Source organism: Prionailurus viverrinus, chromosome F2 (genome assembly GCF_022837055.1).
Source record: "Prionailurus viverrinus isolate Anna chromosome F2, UM_Priviv_1.0, whole genome shotgun sequence".
Classification (NCBI taxonomy): domain Eukaryota; kingdom Metazoa; phylum Chordata; class Mammalia; order Carnivora; family Felidae; genus Prionailurus; species Prionailurus viverrinus.
The window spans coordinates 63541991-63558687 of NC_062578.1; positions in this window are offsets into that span (position 1 = coordinate 63541991).

A 16697-nucleotide genomic window follows, 5' to 3' on the forward strand; every position below is an offset into this window, starting at 1 on the left:
CAGGGAAGCAACGGAAAGTCACTTCAGAGCTTCTAACAGAGGTGCAACAGATTTGCGTTGGCAATATCTGAAGACTACACTGGCAGGCTGGGGGCAGACTGGTTACAACCGGCTTAATACAGGCTATGAAAAGACCATTTGGGAGTTTAGTGAGGCAGCACAGACAAGAGACAAAACTATTTCAGACTTAGGTAGTGATCATAGAAGTGGAGAAAAGAAGAAAGATTCAGGAGATGCTAAAAGGTAGGATAAATCTGGGGCACCTTAGTGGCTCAGTCAGTTAAGCATCCAAATCTTGGTTTCGGCTCAGGTCATGATCTCATGGTTCGTGGGTTTGAGCCCCACATGGGGCTCTACGCTGACAGTGTAGACGCGGACAGTGTAGGCGCTGACAGTGACAGACTGCCTGGGATTCTCTGTCTCCCTCTCTCTCTGCCCCTCCCCTTCACTTTCTCTCTCTCTCTCAAAATAAACAAGTAAACATTAAAAAAATAAAAATAAATAAAAGGTAGAATAAATCTGGACTTAGAACTGGATGTGAAATATGGGGGAGACAGACATGCCCATGGTCACCCCCAGGACTCTGGCTTGGACAACTGAGTACACAATGGAACACTCACTGAGATAGGGCAAGTAGAGGAGGAAGTTGGTTAGGGAAGCTCATGACTTCAATTTTGGACATAAACAGTTTAGGAAGAAGCAAGTGTAAATGTTAAATGGGGAGTTGAATGTGTATGTCCAAGCCCCAGGAAAAAATTGATGCTGCATGTGTGGCTTTTGAGGTTATTTTTTTTAATGTTTATTTATTTATTTTGAGAGAGAGTACACATTCACAAGTGGGGGAGGAGCATAGAGAGAGAGAGAGAGGGTGAGAGAGAATCTCAAGAAGGCTTCGTGCTGTCAGTGCAGAGCCAGATGTGGGGCTCTATCTCACAAACCATGGAACTGTGACCTGAGTCAAAATCAAGAGTCTGATGCTTAACTGACTGAACCACCCAGACACCCCTGCATGGACACTTCTGGTCTGTCTTTGTATCAAACAGTCTTTCAGCCGCCTTCTGTACAGTTAGCGCCTCCCTCTGTTCCAGTTAATGTATTGCTATATAACAAACTACCCTGAGACTTACTGACTGAAAACAACGTATCATCTTTCATAGTTCTGGATTGACTGGACTTAGCTAGATGTTTCTTGCTCACAGTCTCTTATGCAGATGCAATCAGATATCTGCTAGGCCTACCACCATCTGAATGCTTAACTGGGGTGAGCCAACAGGATGGATCGTTCACATGGTTGGTGGTTCAGGCTGTCTGTCAGCCAGGGAGGCGCGGGGCTCAGCTGGGGCTATCTCCTGGAGCATCTACGCTTGGCTTCTCATGCCAATGTTAAGTGTGTTGTCTCTCAGCTCCAAATCTACCTTTCCCTACCCTTTGGCGGGATACCGCGACTGGACCCTGCAATCAATTCTTCATTGCCAGCTAGTCAAACGTCAGGCTTTTCACAGGGGGCTTTGGAGTGACCCTGGTATCCCTGGGTGACAGTGGCAAGAAGACACTTCTCTTCAGGGTTGTGATCTCCATTGTTATCATGCAGCCTGAGAGTCTGATGGTCCTTGTGGACAAGCTCCAGATGCACCCTCAGATCACACTCTGCCCCTGGCCACCATTGGCGTACTTGCAGCCGGCAGCTTCAGCTGTAGCTCTGTTGTGCACTCGGGCCACGTGTTACCACCAGGGCCTCCTCTGGGCAGCCCCAGCTTGCTCCTCAACCCTCCTCTCTCACCTTCTTGCCACTTACAAGCTGTGTCTCTGGGGTAGTCACAACCGCTTCTAAAAAGTTCAAATCTCAGCACTGGGGAACAGGACTCTCTCCTAGTCCGAAATTCCTTCTCTCATCTTAGAGATGACAGTTTGCACCTGCTATTTCTTGGCCTCTGAAAATCCATTCTTCTTTTAGTAGTTGACCACCTCTACTAGTGACAATTACCTACATTACATTTTCCCTGTTCTGATAACAGGTGTGGTTTCTGTCTCCTGACTAGACCCTTATTGACTTACCGTTCCATGTGATGTGGCCAGGACCTCTCATAAGGTGGGTTCCTAGAGAGAGTGACTCCAGGCTTATCCCTAGCTTATCTTTTCTTCCCTATATATATTTATCTTCAGTTATCTCATCTAGTACCTGGTTTAAAATAGCATCCAGATGCTGATGGCTCCCAAAATTACACCTCCAACCCATACCCCACAGAGCTCCAGCTCGTATCTTCAGCTATGCACTTAACCCCTCTAATAGATAGTTCAAACAAAGCTTGTAATTTCTCACATCCCCAAACAAATTATTTCAAGAAGCCACCACTATTTGTTCAAGCTAAAGGAAGAAAAGTTACTCACCATTCTCTTTCCTTCTCCCTGCCCTCCCCTGACTCCAATACATAAGTAAATTGGTTCCATTTTCTTTCCAAAGTGCATTGCAAAGCCACCCACCCACCCTAATCTACGTGACAATCATCCCTCTCTGACCTCCCAATACCCCTAACCACCTCTAATGTTATCTTCATACACCAACCAGAATAAACTTAAAAACCTAAGTCAGTCATGAGTTTTCTTCAGTGATATCTTACTGCACGGAGTAGACGGGCCAGCATTTGGAGAACACTGTGACTCTGTAGAGAACTGGAGACTATTGGCCTCCTGCCTCCTCCTTTAAACTTAACTGATTCTTCCTCTCACTCATTCTGCTCCAACCACACCACCCTCTTGAATTCCTAGAGCAACTAAAGCCTTTTCTTTCTCTGGACTTCCAGAGTTCGTTCTCTGCCTGTGATGTTCTTTTTCTGCCTTTGCACGTGGCTTAGGTCTCCAGAGGCCACTCCTCCCACACCCTAACTACACGTTCACTCTTTGTGTTTCTTTCTTGGTGTGATTAATCAGTTTTCAGTCAGTTCCTTTTTGATAATCTATGTCCTTATTTATGGAATATAAGCACGATTTATCAATTCTACAAGTATTTTACAAGTTCTTGCTATGTTTCTGATGTTTTTCTGGGCACTAGAATACAGCGGTGACCAATATCCTGCCGTCTCAGAGATTACATTTGATTTAGGTAATCAGTAAACCAATATAAGAGTGTAAGAAAGAAAGTCCAATTTTATTTAATTCCAAATAAAAACAAATAGCAGGGCCTACATCTGAAGGGAAATTTTCCATCTTGCTTATATTGCTAAGATTCTTTGATAAATTTCTATAATGTAAACTTTAGGCAATAATCAAGGCAGCTCTGGTGGGCACAGAATATCAATGTGGGGAGATGCCACTTACATGGCCTGTTTACATCTCCCATTCTGCTTTTAACATAGAAGGCGGTGGTGACATTTACTTGTTTTCCTTAGTCGTTCTTGTAGATTCATGTAGGTGTCTCCATCTGGAGCTGTAATTCAAATCTGCATTGAATGCCAGCCAGAATTTGTAGAACACTGTGAATTTCTTTATAACAAGCTCATAGAGGATGGTAGCTGGGGTGGGGAGGAATAGCTACCCAGGCTTCCATGCATGTGGATCCCAAACCCACTGAAGACTCCAGAGAACAAACAAGAAATGCAGTTAAGAATGAACATACCATGGACAGAACACAACCTTGGGCCACATGAGATAGAAACTCACATCTCATTTAAGTAGACAAAAGGACAGAACTTTCTAATTTTTTGAAGCCACTCACCATAGATTATCTGTGTATGGAGTTGAACTGTATAAAAAAATTCTAACTAAAAAGAAAGATATATTGATCACAGTGAACCTCAGAAACTTAAAATCATTGCTCCGTAGAGCAACATGGATGATAGATACCAAAAATCAAAAGCATGAATTCCCTACACAATGTCCCTGCCAAGCTTTCTTTTGGATCATGTTTATACACTTATGATGCCAAAACACTCAGTTCTTTTTCATCTAAAGACACTTCAGGCTGTTAAAAAAAAAACTTTTACTTATGCAATTCAAGGGTCTCTAAGCTGCTAATATGAAACTTTCTGGACATCAGTTTTCATTAATGCAAAAGCAAAAGGACTCAAGCCTCCATCCTACATACTTGAAAATTTTAGTTTTCTTACAATAGTCTGGGGGATGATCTGTGGGTTCACTGGGCTTCCTGGACCTTCTGATTTTAGATTCCTGCTCACATTGAATGCACCACCCAGATTCATTATCTTACTTTTGGAGGCAGCTGTTCATTTGTCACATTATTGTGCCCCAGATGTGATAGCCTTGCCCATATTTCATTTCTCAAAGCACCAACTACTAAAAGCCGTTTATGAAACCTGTTATTGTAAATTGGTGGGGTCACAGAAGGAGAGCAATTATGAGATATGACAGTTATGAAGTCACTTAGTCAACACACAGGTTCAGTTTCTCACTGGCCGTTCTCCTCAATCTCTGGTCTTTCACTACCTCTCTCACCCTCTCTATGAGTCCTCTCTCTCTCTCTCTCTCTCTCTCTCTATCCCTCCCTCCCGTCTTCCCTCCCTCCTTCTCTCTGTCTTCCAACCTTCAATGTCCAGAACTGACATCTAAAAATAGTCAATTCTGTCTTACCTTATTATGGAAAGTAACTCTCTCTAGTTTCTCCCACTCAGACTAGTTTTGGTGTAGAAGATTATATTTGTACAGTAAAATTGTATTATAGGGTGTTTTTTGTGTGCAAAAGAACAATTTTCTCACGTTGATTAACCCTATTCCCTTGATTCCTAACGTAACCAGCTCAAACTGTAACTAGCTTTAAAATATCCCAGACGTCTTCCCTAAATCCTTATGTTGGCCCAAAATGTGTCTTCTTGATGTTTCTGTCTATTGATTTTTATTCCATGATGGTTACTGATTTTTTACTAATGTGCTAGGCACCAGGCTGGGTATTGAGGAATTTAAAGACCCAATTCCTGTCCTCAATGATCTAGAGACAATGCAAAAGCAATTAAAACATATTATAAAAATTGTTCCTCTGGAGCTAAGCACAATGCTTATGGGTGACATATGGGAGCGCACTTACCTAGACATGGAGAGGTGGACTGGGTTGAATTGTGTCTCCTTCAAAAGGTGTATCCAAGCCCTAACTCCTGGTTCCTATGAGTATGGCATTTGGAAATAGGGCATTTGCAAACATAATTAAGGATCACAAGATGAGATCATCATCCTGGATTTAGAGTGGGCCCTAAATCCAATGATTAGTGTACTTAGAAGAAACAGGGAAATGACACGGAGATAAGGAAAGGGAGACACATGAAGGTCTGAAGGCAGAAAATTAAGAGCTGCCACAAACCCAGAAATGCCAGGATGCCCCGGAAGCTGAAAAAAGCAAGGAAGCATTCTCTTCTAGAAGTTTTGGTGGGACTGTGACTCTTCTAACACCTTGATTGCAAATTTCCAGCCTCCAGACTGTGAAAAAATAAATTGTTGTTTTAAGCCACCACATCTATGGTAATTAGTTGTAGCATACCTAGGAAATAAATACGGAGGGTCATCTAAACTTCTCTCAGGAATATGTTTAAACTAAGAAATCAATGTGAGCAGGTTAGTGAAGGGTTAAGAGGGATTGAAGAGTGTCCTGACTCAGAGAACAGCACACGCATAATATGAATCTGTCAGGTGATGATTGCTACTGTTTTCTATTTCTTATGAGAGCAGGAATGGCCATGGAGGTGATGCACAGCTAACAAAAGAAACTATATTCCAATATGGCAATATAATATAATTAATATAATTAATATAATATAATATAATATAATATAATATAATATAATATATGTAATATGCCCATATGCACATATCACATGAGCAATATTAGTTATGAATTACCAGGTTAAATATTAATATCTAAATATTCACTTTCAAATATAGATAGACTTTCAAAATTGACCTAGGGTAAAAAGTAATCCCCTTATGTGTTTTGTGTGTTACACTTCTGTCCAAAAGGAAATCTCAGTGCCCCGGGGGTCACTTTACCACTGCAGCACTTACAATGGCAAAGCTCAGCAGAGAATAGCTTCACCCCTCTTGACCTGAAGTGAAGGTTAGAATCTATTTAGCATAGCAAAGGTTGAGTATCTTGACCTCAACTAAGAGGTCTAAGAAATTATAGTCTTGTACAATAATGTCAAACTTTAAAAATTTGACTACTGGCATTTCAAATGATAAAATTAAAATTGGAAAATTTAATATGTATTCTTATGTCCCAGAAATTCACTCCATGAGGTGACATTAGTCTTCAGCTTCAGTTTTGGCTGAATACTCATTTTAACCCTTGGTCATTAACAGTCAGCCAAAATGTGTATTTGGTGTCCCTAGCCCATGGGTTTCATGGACTTATCCAGGGGGGTCTGCCATGTAACATGGCTGGTGCTGTGACAAATAAGCCGGGAAAAGCAAGATTCTTGACAAAAACATAATGTGTTTAACATAATAAGCACTCTATTGTTCCTGAAATGTGTTTAAGAAAATCACCTGGGGAAGAAAAAAAGGAAGCCCAGAAAAGGCCCTATGTCCAGCTGAAGTGCCCATCCTTTCTACTCAAAGAAGCATTTTGATGAAGTGCAATCACAAGAAACAATTCATGGCACAGTTCATGCCAAAGGAGCAAAAAATATTGGTTGATGAAAAAGCAATATGGTGTGCCTATTGGTATAGGAAAGAGAGTGATGGTAATTAATGGAGATAGATGGAGGATAACTAACAGAGAGCCCTGGAGGGGTTGACCTTGGGTACGAGAGGTCACTTCCTTCCCAATACTGATAGGACATAGGATGGACAGAGGGGACAACTGTCTTGCATCTTGTTTTGTTTCCATTTTGAGAGCGAATACATATGAAGCTGGGTTTCTGTCTTTTGAGGACTGGTGGGTTTCCAGTTCACCCTCACAGGTAGGGCAAAACCTTGAAGGGCTCCAGATTTCAACTATTATCCTTCTCACCCTATGGTTAGCCAAAATCTCTGCCTAGCTCCTCAACTTCTCTGTCGCTTTCAAATATGCAAACACCTTGAAAGAAAAGTGATGCCAAATGCTATGCTTTCGGCCTTTTGTTTTTCTCTTGGATCTTGGGTACACAAATCCTGGCTGTGTCAGCAGCTCTCAGATATTTTCAGATGTTTTGGTTCTTGAGTACTTTTCCTTGATTCAGGCAATCTGGTTGTTCTCAGAAAGAGATTCAGTTGGATTTGGCTAGTCAGCTAATTCATGGAAGTCTAGCCATATTTTCCCTCAATGTTGTATATAATTCACTCTAGGTACACATATCCAGAGGTCTTAATCTGGGATCATATACAGTTAAAAGACAAAACCAAAACCCAGAGGAGATAGCACCCTCACCTTCACCTTCCTCCATTGATGGTCACGGCTTCAGAGACTCTTTTCGAGAAGCAGTCTGAGACACACCCTTTGGTGGAGGTTTAAGGAATAGCTTTCCTAGAAGCTAAACTTCCTGACTTCAGAGCTCACTTGACTGCAAATCACACTTGCCACTTGAGTAATTATTTCCAGGTATAACCAAGCTTTAAAAGAGTCTCTAAAATACAAGACAATTTTTTAAATTAAGTAGTATATTTTTTTCTATCTGTATCCCAAAAATCTCCAAGAGAAGTTTCACATTTTCCTATGTCATTTTATATATCGACTTATTTGCCTCAGGGTTTTTTTGTTTTTGTTTTTGTTTTTGGGGTTTTTTTGTTGTTGTTGTTTTGTTTGTTTGGGTTTTTTGCTAGTGGGTAAAATAGATATTCCTGGATTTACATAAACACACACAACAGGCATCACCAAATCTGAAAATCCCAGGTTCTTCCATGGCACCTGATAGGTGACTCGGAATGCCTTATCAGTTGTTCAGAAAGTGAGGGCACAGCCTGAGGAAGAGACCAAGTAGCCAGTTCCGGAAAATAAGCCTTTCATTTGAAAGATAAAAATTATAATTTCTAGCTTTCCAAACTTTCTCTGAACAACTACAAAAAAAATGATTGAAAAATATGTTTTTTCTGTCTCCCTCTCAAAATAAATTTAAAAATCTTTGTTTTTTTAATTAAAAAAAAAACGGGGACACCCAGATGGTTCATTTAGATAAGCGTCCAATTTTGGCTTGGTCATGATCTCCTGGTTCATGAGTTCAAGCCCCCCATCGGGCTCTGTGCTGACAGCTTGGAGCCTGGAGCCTGCTTCGGATTCTGTGTCTCCCTCTCTCTCTGCCCCTCCCTCACTCATGCTCTGTCTCCCTCTCTCTCAGAAATAAATTAAAAAAAAATTAAAATTTTTTTCAAAAAAAGAAAAATATGTTTTTTAACACACTTTTGAGAAAATCCCCCAGGCCTTATCAAAAACAAATGCTTGTACTATCCTGATCTCTACACTTGGAGAATTCCTGCCTGAATGCAAGAAGCTAAAGGCAAACAATCATTCCTCCAAAGAACCATACTGTATGGGGGCTCGGTTCAGCTATACGTTAAGATTAGTGTGTGAAACACCATCTCCCAGAATGAAACCTCAGATGAAAGGTGACCACTTTCATAGGCCCTCTCTTTGGTGTTTAAATTAGCCAACTGCTGCACCCAAGGAGGTGAGCTTGCTTTTCTAAGGGGGAAAGAATTATGTCATGTTGACTTAAATTTCATAGCATGACACAAAAAGAAGCCTTTTCAACAGAATGGTGGAAATACACAGCAGCCATGAAAAATATCTGTGAAGTTGTCTTTTAAAATAATCCCTTTTTTTCCCATGAAAATGCATATTTCAGAGAAAATGTAGAGGAGGACGTGATTATAACTAGGACTGTTACTGGAAAATGTCCCTACTTTCACAGTATACATAGAAATTCTCTATTTTCCCATTTAGCACAATAAATAGTATTTTACATTTATAATTAGTAGTTATGTTCAAAAGCCTTTAGGGGTGCCTGTGTGCCTCATTGGGTTAGGGGTCAGGCTCTTGATTTCTGCTCAGGTTGTGATCTCACAGTTTGTGGGGTTGAGTCCCCCATCAGGCTCTGCCCTGACAGCACAGAGCCTGCTTCTCTCCCTCTCTCTCTCTGCCCCTCCCCCATTCATTCTTGTGCACTCACTCTCTCTCTCTCTCTCTCTCTTTCTCTCTCTCTCTCTCAAAATAAATAAATAAAGTTAAAAAATAATAAAAGCCTTTAAAAACTTTGAGCTGGTCTCCTTGGCTCTTTGCTAACAATTCCCATTGGGTCTGACTGAGCTTGGCAAGTTGACTGAGAGAAGCATCTACCACTGACTTCTCATTTGAAGCTGCTCCACCATGGCCTGCTCAGCACGGACAGGACATCCACTGTGAGTTCATTGCTTGTCCAAAACTTAAAAATATGTGATAACCTCACCCATCAACAGGGTTACTCTTTCTCATCACTCAGAGGAGAAATGAACTTGGATCCTAGCCTCCTGGACTCCGAACAAGAAAAGGAAGTCCGAGAAGTCATTTCTCTGCTTTGTCACCATTGTGGAGAAGAGCTCTTTCTAAAATGATCCACATGCATATGATCCATAGCGTGGATTAACCTAGAGCCAGTCTATATATAGGAGCCAACTAGACAGTTTAATCCCAAAGGTACCAGGCAAAAATATCTTCCCAAAAGCCTATCATTCATATTAGTCATACCTTTGTATTATCCTAAAGCATCTCCTAGCTAGCATGCAACGATACAAGGTCTTGTCCACATAAGAAGGACTTTATATGGATCATCTCATTTCTCTTTACAAAAACCCTATGAAATCAGGGACTTGGTATTATTGCCATTTTTAGTGAGGAAATTGAGAAGTAGCTTAAGGGACTGGCCAAAGCCATAGGGATAGTGAACAACAAACTCAGACTCAAACTCAGGTCTGGCCTGACTCCCACACCCCATACTCATAACCATCCTGCTATACTGCCTTTTCCCCAGAACCCTGGGGAATTTCAGGCAAGGCAGTAAGTAAGTGTGTGAGCTACTGAATGACCTTGGCAAGTTACTTAACCCATCTGAGTTGGAGCTCCCGTAGTTGTGAAACTAAGTAACAATTCTTATTTGAAAGGGCTGTTGTAATTATTAAAAGGCAATAATGCACACAAAGTGTTTATGAGACAGCCTAGCACTCAGAATGCTAAATGAATGTTAGTCTATTATTTGCTGTGAAGATTAGCTCATTACCTGTTCTTACTCCTTCCAATATAACAACTCCAACAAAATGCATTTTAAGTATTAGAGATATCTTTTTTTTTAATGTTTTATTTATTTCTGAGAGACAGAGAGGGACAGAGTATGAGTGGGGGAGGGGCGGGGAAAGAGGGAGACACAGAATCCGAAGCAGGCTCCAGGCTCTGAGCTGTCAGCACAGAGCCTGACGTGGGGCTCGAACTCACGGACTGTGAGATCATGACTTGAACCAAAGTCGGACGCTTAAGCGACTGAGCCACCCAGGCGCCCCTAGAATTCACATTCTTAAACTTACAAATTAGGACAAAATAAATAGCACAAAGGGGCAGATTCTCAGCAGAAAGGGATTGTTGGGGACATCACCTTTTCAGCGACACCTGCTACTGCTGACCCTTAGCAGCCCCTGCTACTGCTGCCCCTTCATCGCAGGCTGCTCAACTAGCCCATGGACTTCAGCTTCATCAGTATGTGAGGAGAGTGTCCGCAGCAGACATAATTCATTCACATCAGTTTGACCATGAGGTGTTTTGTCATCCAGGTTTTTAAAAATGAACTTTGAAATTTTTTTTAATGTTTACTTACTATTTTTGAGAGAGAGACAGCATGAGCAGGGGAGGGGCAGAGAGAGAGAGGGAGACACAGAATCTGGAACAGGCTCCAGGCTCTGAGCTGTCAGCACAGAGCCTGACATGGGGCTCGAACTCACGGACTGTGAGATCATGACCTGAGCCGAAGCTGAAGACATCTTCACTGTTTGACACTAATCTATTCAGGGTCAAACTATAATCCTATGCAAAACCTTGAGCACACATAACTGGCCTTCTATTTCGGCCATGTTTCTCCATCAGGCCTTCAGAAAACATAGAAAATGTTATTACATTCTTATAAAAATCTAGACATACTAAGTTGAGGCCATTCATTCTCATGACATGCCTAACTAGTCTAGAAAATCAATTAAAAAAGAAAAAGAAAAGAAAAGCATGAAGGTGTTTGCTCTGTGCAAGGTGGAAATACACTAGCTTCTCTGAACTAATATAGGCAAAGCTTCAGCCCTTATTCCCTCGCTGGGAAATCGGTTGTTCTTTTCCTCTAGGTCACATTGAAGGATACCACCATCATTCAGGCACTCAGACTAGACACAGAACTTATAAAGTCTACTATTTTATTTTATTTATGTTTTTAATGTTTATTTATTTTTGAGAGAGAGAGACAGAGCACAAGCAGGGAATGGCAGAGAGAGAGAGGGAGAAACAGAATCCAGAACAGGCTCCAGGCTCTGAGCTGTCAGCACAGAGCCCAATATGGGGCTCGAACCCATGAACCATGAGATCATGACCTAAGCTGAAGTCAGATGCTTAACCGACTGAGCCACCCAGGTGCCCCAACTTTATTTATTTGTTTTAAAAATCAGGAAGAACCTCAAGCATAATCATGAGAGAATAATCAAGAAACTGTGTACCAACCACCTCTTAAGTTTGCCAAATATTAACATTTTGCAATATTTGCTTCAGATATTTTTTCTAATTGTTTTTAGAGAAGTACATTATAAATACTATAAAGTTTTTTGTATAAAACTCCCTGATCTCATTATCTTCTCTTCTCTCTGAGATAATTACTATCCTGAAATGTTGTTTATCACTTTGTATATATTTTAAAGTTTGCTGCATACGTTTGTATCTATAAATAATATACACTATTCTTTTGCATGTTACACAAAAAGCATCATACCATACATACCTTTTGACTATTTTTTTTTGGTATTTCCTGTTACAACTTTGCTATTATTTAATTTTGGAAATTTTTATTTATTATCATTTTCCTTTATTCACCAGGTTTCAGAATAAGTTGTTTCCCTTGCAACCTCCAAAGGTGACCAATGGTATTTTTAAAAATTACCTTTATAATCTCATGGATTATAACAGATTTGGTGCTTCTATCAATGGCAGAAATTATTCATTTTGATACTCAGATGGTTTCATACTCTTGGCACCTTTGTTTGAAGAGAAAACTAAATGATGGGCTCAGGTCAGCCACTTGACAATTTAAAGCATGGCATAAAATCAGAAAGCCTCTTTAACAGCATTTAACCGAAGTAAAACTTCAAAACAGTCAGAATTAACAGCCTCAACAAGCTCCTAACCAAAGTCAGAGGCCAGATCAGAAGAGTTGGGCCCTAAGACTTAGGATAGGGGCCACAGGCTATATGTGACTGAAAATCTTGAATCTCTACATGCCCTGGAGCCTTCTGGGTCTGCATAAGTGGACTATTTTCCCCTTGCTAGAAGATAACACCCAGCTCTCCAACCCCTGCAACCTTCCTGCCTGAAGGATGTACACGGACCTCAACTAATACACATGCCTTTCAAGATCTGCCTCTACCTCCATTTCTGGCCACTAGACCGATAACCAAGCTTAATTATCAGCATTGCATTACTGGGGGTAGTCTGTCCTGCTAAGAGAGGGAAGAGATTATTCACCAGGAGACCTACAGAACTTGGCTACTGTGTACCAGCAGGAAATGAGAAAGCACACGTGAGAGAGAAGCTTGAGGATCCTGACAGCAGTGACAAGGAATAGGGTGTGTAGAATACTACGACAGAGGCTAAGGTATCAGCAACACTGGAATCCAAATCCAGAGTAAGGGACTTTTCCAGTAAGAACAAAGAGCTGCCTCTTCCTGTCCAGAGTGCCACCAGCTGGTTGGAGGATCACTCCAGAGTCACCCCCAGTCACTCTCTCCTGCTTAATTTGGGTTTCTCCTCAATGCAGGTCTCAGCCCTGGAAGAGGGTACATCCTGAGTAATTTCAAGACTTGATAAGGCTCAGACTGCCCAGCATTATTTGACCTCTCTATGGTCCTCTTACACTTGCCCTTGAATTAGGGCTGTGCGGTCTCATCCACTTTTTGTAATAGGGGCACTGAGCTCCCAAGAAGACTTTGCCTTAGGAAATGAGTACTTGTTAGTGATTTCTGAGTGCTCCAGGTCAAGGGCCTTTAGATATTCTGGGGTTTGTTTTGTTTTGTTTTATTTTGTTTTATGCTCTACTTTTTGTTTGTTTGTTTAATCACATAGGGTCTTTCTGGTTTTGATACTTTGGCCCCACTCACTTACAATTTAGAATTCGTGAGAATATTTTGTTACCTAATTTGGTTGAAGATATTTCCTGTTTTTCATTTGTTTGGTTTCTATGGTGGTTGTTTATTTTGTTTTGACTTTAATTCAAAGAGAATGAAAAACTACTCCCCTGATATCACCATCACCATTTTTCTTCTTATATAAAATATAATGTTATGTTACATTATATTACATTATATTGTATCATATCCATAGTATATGTTATTATATTTATGTATATTGATACAGAGAGTTTGGTTTGCTACTTCCTGTTCTTACAAGGTATTCATTCATTCATTCATTCATTCTCCAGTTGGTGAACAATTAGTTTCTAAATAGTAACACAGTAAACAATATTACAAGAAAAATTCTTAAATATATATTTCTTTCGCACAAATGAAAGAGAGTTTCCTTGGGGTTTTAAGTAATCATGTTTAAACTAGATGTCTAAAGTAAATGTTTAAACATTTATACTAAACTTGGATTTAGGGTGAGCATGCTTTCAACTTTCTAAATATCTCAAATTGCCTACGAAGATACAAATTAATTTGCATCCTAAGCAGTTTCTGTCATGGTTCAACAAGAGACACAGAGCAGTAGTGCATGTATATCAAGGGATTTGTTGCAAACGACTGGCTTCTGCTCCTGTGGGGTCTGGTGAGTCCAGGCCATTAGTAAGGGAAAACCAGAATTCTTGGATATTAGCTAAAGCTGCTGTAGATGAGTGAAATTTCTTCTTTTTTCCCAAGGAAATCTCAGTTCTACAGTTAAGAGCTTTCAATTGATTAAACAAGGCCCACCTAGATTATCTAAGATAATCTCCTTTACTTAAAGTCAACTGATTTTGAATGTTGATCACACCTACAAAATGTCTTCAGAGCAACTCCTAGATTAGTGTTTGAATGAATAACTGAGGACTACAACCCAGCCAAGTTGACACATAAAATTGGCCATCATAAAAATGTGTGAAGCTCCTACTGCTCCACATGGGTGTCGATGCTGGAAATTGTCAGACCAAAGGAATATGTATGGGAATGGATCCTAATGGTATTGGACCAGGGTGAAAGAAGGATGTTGATATCCTTCATTAATGTGAGTGCACTAAGTAGAGTCTGGATTCAATACATGTCTCAAAGGTCATGAACTGGCTTTATCATTTTGCTTGGTTTGTTAACTCAAACCTGGACCCATAGATAGCATTACACTAAGTACAATTTAAATGCCAGAATGTTCTTGTACGTTGTCGAATAAGGTACCCAAAGACTTAGAATGGCTTTGGAATGCTAGAGTGGATTTTTTAAGTAAAATCTGCTCACTCAACTTCCAACTGTCTTCCTCCAGTGGGTTCAGAGCACACTCCGCTCTCCAGGGCTGTGAGGAATATGTTCATGAGGGGGCTCTGGCTTTCCTGAAGAGCTAGATGGTAGCAGCATATGAATGACAGTAGGAACTGCCACCATCCAGCAGTGCTCCCTGAATTCAATCAATTTAACCCTACCTGATATGCTTGTCATTTCTTTTTATTATATTTTCTATAATACTTCCTGTGTGGGGTTGGAAATTTTTTAAATGAGTGGACCTTCCTCCTCAGCTGGCCTCAGAGACACTGCTGTAGATTTCTGTACAGTAACCCTTCAAGGATTCCTACATGATACAAAGCATTCAAAACACTAATTACCTAATTACCGTTTAATGGACACAGTAGATATATTTGCCTGCAGTACACAATGCAACTCTAGGAATTTTATACAAATTATGTTTTTATTCCTTTTATACTTCAATGAATATGAACTATAATGTAAATAAACAATAAAATACAGTAATACATTTAAGGTACATAATGAAAGCAAATAATACTTAACAAATAAACACAAAAAGACGAACTGTTCAGTACTACTTCAAGAGTTGCTCGAGTGAGGTTTGGTTTGAGCAGAGGCGGAGGGAGTTTATAGTCATGGGAGCCATTTGCTGGTGAGTGAAAATCAGCCAGAGTAAGCTGGTGAAAAAAGTGAGTGGAAAAGTAAACACCTGAGGTGTAAAGACTTCATTTGTTGGCACTCAGTACTTCAAAAACAGATCACTATCAGATACCGTAGACAAGGCACTGGGACGGAAGTCTCATTAGTCATTTCTTTCAAGCCCTTTGGTTGCAGTTGTATATCTCCTGATAGTATGAGATGGTGTATATCATCACTCTTTAAATTGTGATGTTGCTGTTCAGGTCATGATCACATTCACAAGCAATTGCAATAATTTTGTCTGCATCATCTAAAATATATTTTGAAGGTTTGTCTTCACTATTCATGGCTCTTCTTTTTCACCAGTGGTTCCCTCTTTCACTGAGAAAGATCGATTCGTCTTCGCTATTAGTAGGGACTGCTTTGACCATCATCAGTATTGCCCTCCGGTCTCAGCAAACCTAACCACGGGCCGAGCTCTGGCCCTCCTCCTGCCAGACCCCTCCCCACAGACTGGTAGGCCTAGAAATCAAGAGAAAGTGACCACCCGTGCCTCTGTCCCTCTTTTAGACCAAAATCAGGGAAAGACTCAGGAGTCCCCTGCCTAAGTGGACACAAGCCCACTTCCAGGGCCTGCACAAGTTGGGTGCCACGTGTGGGGTGTCCATGCCACGGCTCTTTGCTAAGCATAAGGTTGGGAGAGAGTCAGTGGATGCAGCTCTGAAGTATGGGCTGGAGTGTCCACACTTATGTGTATGAGATCCCTCACAGCATGGGTTAGAACTGGTGGGGGACGGCTTGGGTGTGGGTTTGACCCTTCTTTTTACTCTCCTGCAGGCTCTGTAAGTGTTAGGGGTGGTTCTTCCAATGATCCTCAAAGTATAAAATCTTACAGTTTCTCAAATTTCTCAAACCATTCCTGACTTGCTTTGAAACTCAGCTCCCCCACCTAATCACTCACTTTCTCCATTTCCTTCTTCAGATCTTTAGGGATGTCTAGAGCCTTCTGCTATTTTGACATGGGTGCAAGGACATCCCATGCTGAGTGTGGCTCTCAATCCAATTACATAAGGCATTTCTCTAGTTATTGAAAAATATTATGCTGGACTCAAGTAACACAGTGAAGCTCTCCAGCATCAACAGCACTTTCACGATATTTATTTTCTTATCATGTGCACAGTGGATACATACATGTGCATGGACAAGCTTTATATATTTCATGCATTCCCTTCACTCAACATACTTTATCACCTCTAGCATTTCTTTTAAGTATATGGACTTTTCTACACAATTCATTTCTTTCTAGTTTTTTTCTAATTCTCTTTGAAAATATTTTTTACTTAAGAATGCTGGGCACATGATAGCAGAGGTACACAAAAGGTTTAAACACAGGAGCATGAGATGCCATCCCAACAGAGCAGTGAAGATATGGAAACAGTGCTCTCTGAATC